Raw genomic sequence first — 6033 nt, 5'->3', positions numbered from 1 at the left:
TCTGAAAGGTGGTTTTAAATATAATTTGATAAGTAACCTCCAAATGGATTATGCAGAGAATGTATCTTGGCTTTGTATAAACCTGACAATTTGAATTTAAATAACAGCTCTTAAGAATGGAGATTGTGCAATGGACTAATCTAAAAAATATATTCCTCTCAAGTATGCTATCCCTTTATTGAAAACCTCTCAACCAAATTTCCATGATACTTGATATGTTCAATTGTTTTATAGTAAAAGTATTAGAAATAATTGTTGTATTCAAGGGCTGTGGAGCATGTACATCACATACATGGAAACAATAATCCAAAGAAGGAAATGGTTTTCTACATGAAGTATGTTCATTAAATCAACAAACTGAAATACACACATTGATAGATCTCAAAGCAAGAGAAAAAAGTTGGCAGAAATTGTCAAGGCAAGAGAAGTTGAACATACTATGTGAAAGGTGAGAGATGATAGAGTTAAGTATGCATATATTGAGTTGAATTGAATTATAGATCCTCCATGCATCCTTGAGATAATTATAAAGGTAAACTGAGAATCAGACTTATAAAGAGACAGAACCCGAGAAGATAATAATGTGAAAGAGTCTTGATTCTAATACACACTGTGTTTTGGTTACCACTTAAGATAGCATTTGATCATCTTTTGATATATACCAAATTGTGTCTTAAAAGATTCATTTACATTCCTAACTTGATGACGAATCAAAGTGTGCTTATATCATGTCAATTTTTCTCATAATGTACGTTATCTTCCATTATCCTAAATTTATCCATTGCCAAGACTTTAATACCATTAGATTATTCGTTATAAACAAAATTTTCAGATATTTACCCCCTAAAGTAAATTTGCCAAATTACTCGTTTTAAATAAAATTATATAACTATGTAGGTATGTATGTTTATCATGTACTCAAAATATTATTCTTAAGTGCGCAGTATCAGCGACCTGCAATGATACCACATATTTTATCAGAAAAATTGACACGAGTATATGGCAAAAAAGAAAATTTTTTACTTATCTTTCGCAATATCCACATCCCAATCACTTTTTAAAATTCTTTAACTGGAAATATGACCCTCAGTAAGTGTACAGAGCTACCAATGATTGAATAATTGCTCACCTGACTGTTCATATGACAATTATTCTAAGAGATAAAAACGAAGTATCATATAGTTAACTTATTCCATAAACTCAAGATTTCCAGCTCATGATTCACTAGAGAGTATCGTACAGTTTCAATTCCCAATTTTCCAGCCAGCCATACTTACAAAATAATTTTTTACAGGACATAGATGCCTCAGGAAAAAGGTAGAGTTACTTCTGTGGGGACTGGAAGTACACCACCAGTTTCTAAAGTTGAGAGTCATGGAGTGAAAAATGATGGACTCACCATGCAAACATTTGCTATTCCTCCCTCAACACAAAATGATTCATCTTACTTTGTAGTCAATACCCCAAGTTTTCCAGTGAATGTGAATTCTTCAGTTTTGCCTTCTGGGCATCATTTACAGATTCCAGCCCATGCTGAAGTGAAATCTACACCTGCATCAACCTTTTCTCCTTCAGTTCAGCAAAAGACACTTGCAACTGCAGCCACAAGTACCTCAGGAACAGTTGAACCCTCCCAAATACCAACAGTTATTTTTGTATCACCTGTAAATTCAGTGAAAAATAGAGTTACCAAGAACTTTCAGACTATTTACCCCAAACCAACGATATCAAATACCATGAAAATTCCACTGAATATTGCTACAGAGACACAGTTAAAAGGTTGTCAGCATTCTCAAGCTGCTCAGATGAAATGGAATTTTCAAGAGAGTCTACAGCCTGGTATTCCGTCCCTTGTTCCTGTTAAGTCATCAAATAATGTGGCTTCAAAGATTTTAAAAACTCTTATAGGTAGAAAAAAAATGGGAGATAATACTGTAAATACACCTCTGTTGAATACCGTCAGTTCTAATGGGACACAACCCACAAATGTGCCTATTAAAGATAATGCTTTGGTAATGTTGAATGGGAAAGTCTATCTGTTGACTAAAAAGGGGAAATGTGGTCTGCCATCACAAAATGACCAACAGAATATTCCACTAAGGAAAGATTCATCACAGGTAGTAAGTTCAAGTCCAGGCACAGAAACATCCAAAGAGGTACATAGTGCTTTGATTAAAAGTAAATCTTTCCAGTTGGAGACAAAATCACTTTCAAATACCCAGCTTGCTTCCGTGACCAATAAAAGCAGTGAAGAAGGAAAAAGTGAAGAGACCATCCTTTTCTATGACAAACCTACATACTATGAACCAATCCAATATCTACCTTAAACAGAGTAAGACTGTATTTACAAACCCAGTCTTTCCAGATGATTTAGGACAGGACAGAATGCCCCAGAAAAGGAAATCTCATCCAGAGCATAGAGAAAATACGTTCCTCTGTTGATGCAGCAACTGTTACTTCACAACAGTGTGTTTTCAGAGACCAAGAATTACAGGTAATTTTCCTGTGTCAGGGTGTTCATTTTATATATCTCTGTGGAAAATATTTCTTAATCATCAAAATTGTCTGATTGCTGTCTCCTACATACACACACACCCCACCCACATGTGCTTACTTAAAACTCTCATCTGAATAAATATTAGAGGAGTACGGTTGATAGAGTCTAAGCAGCATCTTCCTCTTTCATTATTTAGCTTGGCAAATCTGTAAGGCAGAATTAAGTGCAGAAGAATTGGAGGGTGATATGTCTTCAAGGATTAGTAAGATTGGATGACTATGTATACATGTGTATTATACTGCATATAATCTTAATACCCTATGTTTTAGTATATAAAAAAAATAAACATCATAGAAGAGACAAGATTTAAAGGTGGAAACTTGAGGGTAGAGCTTTACATTTTTTTTTCTTGCTTTGTTTTTGGTTATGGTCATGAGAAAAAAAAATCCATAGTTTTTTTTTTTTTTTTTTTTTTTTTAAGTATCATGAAATGGGTGAAATAGAAGATGTCAGAACCTTTCATCAAATAGAATTTTATCAACATCTTTGAGTGTTTGAGCTTTAAATTTTGTTTTGGGGGGGGTGGCCTTTTGAAGATGTGTATTTCTTTTTAGCCCTTTCTGACTCCTCTTAATTCTATAACATACCTGCTACCATTAACTGGTTAGGACATGTGTAGCCACTTTTTCTGTGCTTGCTTGCTTTAGTAATGTTAGTGTCTGTCCCCTTCAGTACAAAACTCACTGAATTTAAAGACTAAGGAGGTAAATTCTAATTAAAATGAGATTGGTTGGAAACATTAAACTTACAGAAGACTACATTCTTCACACGTTATGTAAAGTTTTTGTTTTGATTTATTTTGTTTTTTAGTGCCTCGATATGTTATCTCAAGCTGGCCTTGAATTCACCATCGTCCTGCCTCTGCTTCCAGAGTGTTGGGATTTATAGGGTACCATGCCCAGCCCAGATTATTTTAAAGTTGTTGTCAATATCTAGTCTCTCCTCATTTACTTGAGAATAGACCTTTGTTACTTTTCTGTACAATAAAGTGAGTAATTGTATGGATATTTTAAGTTTGTATTCATTTAAATTCAGTTTTTTAATGCATGGTAAAAATAAATGAAGTGCAAATCTTTAAAGTATAAATTGTTCTTTTGTGTGAGAATAGCTAATTGCTTAGTTGCATGTCTGACAGAGTAATCTTGAGTAATTAGCAATATTGTTTGTGTTTTCTTCTCTTAATTCCAGACCCAGTATGAGATGGCATCAATGTTAAAGAAAGATTCTCAAGAAAGAAATAACAAGAAGTATTCTCAAGGAAGCACCACTAAGGCATCATATGTGAAGAGTGATGCTGAATTTAAAAAGCTATTTGGTCTCACTAAAGATTTGAGAGTGTGTCTTACTCGAATCCCTGACCATCTGGGCTCTAGAAAAGGTTTGGATTCCTTCAGCAGTTTGATGAAGAGTAGTTCTTACAAAGATGCAGACTCTGTGCTGAAGGAAGAAGAAATAAAACAGGTAATTTTTTTTAACTGTATGACATTTTTGTAGGTATGACAAAGATACAGAGTTATATTTATCTTTTATCTGGTTTTTAATGTGAAGTAGATTGAATGATGATTTTTTTTTTACCAAATTTGCAAATATCTCATATTAAACAATGACAAAAGGAATCTTACACACAGATAAAAATATATCCCTAATTTGAGTTCTAAGTATTTTTAGTCACCTGGTTTTTTTCCTTTTGTAATGTAACAGATAGTCAAAAGTTTTTCAACTAGTTATCCTGTTTTAAAGAATTACCTAAAGGGAATAAATATAAAAGAAAATGTGAGCATGCTGATCTTCATTGAAATATTAACACTTAATACATTCATAAGCAGCATATATAGTCAGTAATGCACTTATACTATTAATTATGCTTACATACATTATAATCTAGTATTGTGAACTTCAACCTTTCAGATAAACCTTTTTAAGGAGAAGTTTCTACATGTGCCTACTTTGCAAATGAATGAAAAATGAAATCAATTGTTTCTCTCGGTACTGTTTCATTTTAGTGGTAGGTTAGGATGACTTCTAATACCCAATTTAAGCAAGACCATGTAAATGAACTAGCTTGTTTTCTAGGACTATGATTGTGACATTTCATTTGTGCCACTTAGTAGCATCCAATTTTACTATAGTTTATATCCCCAGTAAAATTTGTAGAATCAAATTTAATTGCTATTTGTTTGATATTTGATTTGAGAGCATGTGCATAGCAATAACATTATTTTTTGTCTTATTTAACATTGCAACAGAGTTTTCCTAAGAAAAGAAAAGCAAAAACTGTTAAGAAGATGGATTACACAAAAAGGAGAAAAATTAAGAGAGCTGGTAACACGGTCATGAATGGAGCAGATGTTACCAGTTCCCAACTGCTTAGTACTTTACCAGCATCAGACATAACACAACAAAACAGTGTCACAAGACATAGCACAACCAAGGAAGACAAGATAACTGAGATAGAACACTACTCCATGAGAAACAGGAAAAAGGCACATTAAGTTCAAGTACATCTTTTGAACCAAGTAATTATTTAATAAAAACTATACTGAAGATATTTTTCTAGTGACACCACCAGAATTAGAAGAAACTATCAGAGATGAGAAAATAAGAAGACTTAAGCAGATTCTAAAAGAGAAAGAAGCAGCTCTTGAAGAAATGCGTAAGAAGATGCACCAAAAACAGTAAAATGTCTAGAATTTAAAGGCTTGTATTACTACAGTAGTTCCCTCTTACCTGCTGTGGATAGGGTCAAGACCCCCAGTGGATGCCTGAAACTGGAGATGATACCAAATTCTGTATACAACTGCTATAAAATCATGACGTTTATTCTGATAACTAAACGTCTACTTAAATGAATGACAAGCAAGTAGTATATACAGTGCGGATACACTTAATGAAGAGGATTGTTGATATTCTGAACAGGACACTGAAGTTTTTGTCATGCTGCTCAAAATGGCATACATTTAAAAGTTAGGAACTTCTTTTTGGAGTTTTTCATCGATATTTGGACAGAAGTTTATCATGGGCAACTGAAAATTGAAAAGGCAACTGAGTTTTAAAGGACTGTTGTCACTTATAAAGGCACTCTGAAAGTGTTTTTATATATATATACTTGAGAGGTACAGAAAAGATTGAGTCCTATGACTTGTCAATAATCTACATGAAGTATTTTGACATACTTGTTTTGAAGAGAATTTTTGGTATTTTTCTGTGAAATGAAATCCCCAAATTTGAATATTTTGTACAAGGTGTCTATTAATGTTATATCTTCAACTAACTTCCTCAGGTCTTATTGTATCCTAAAATCCTATAATCCAAGATAGGAAGTCAGCTGTAAACTTATCTTTACCATTGAGTTTCTATGTGTTCTGTCTTGATCTTAACTATAAAAATGATACACAACCTGTTCTCTGTTGTTATTTTTATTCCATCAAGAAAATTTTTCAGCGTGAAGGGCATATGTTTTTTGCATTCTTACAATG

General features: G+C 33.2%; 1 pseudogene; it reads left to right on the top strand.

Annotated features, from left to right (window-relative positions):
* Nucleotides 1-1301: 1301 nt before the first annotated feature.
* On the top strand, nucleotides 1302-5764 carry LOC114700011 (annotated as a pseudogene).
* The last annotated feature ends 269 nt before the right edge of the window (nucleotides 5765-6033 follow it).

Source organism: Peromyscus leucopus, unplaced genomic scaffold (assembly GCF_004664715.2).
Source record: "Peromyscus leucopus breed LL Stock unplaced genomic scaffold, UCI_PerLeu_2.1 scaffold_454, whole genome shotgun sequence".
In the NCBI taxonomy this organism is placed as follows: Eukaryota; Metazoa; Chordata; class Mammalia; order Rodentia; family Cricetidae; genus Peromyscus; species Peromyscus leucopus.
Note: the sequence above shows the minus strand (reverse complement) of the source record. Positions and strands in the feature narration are given on the sequence as shown.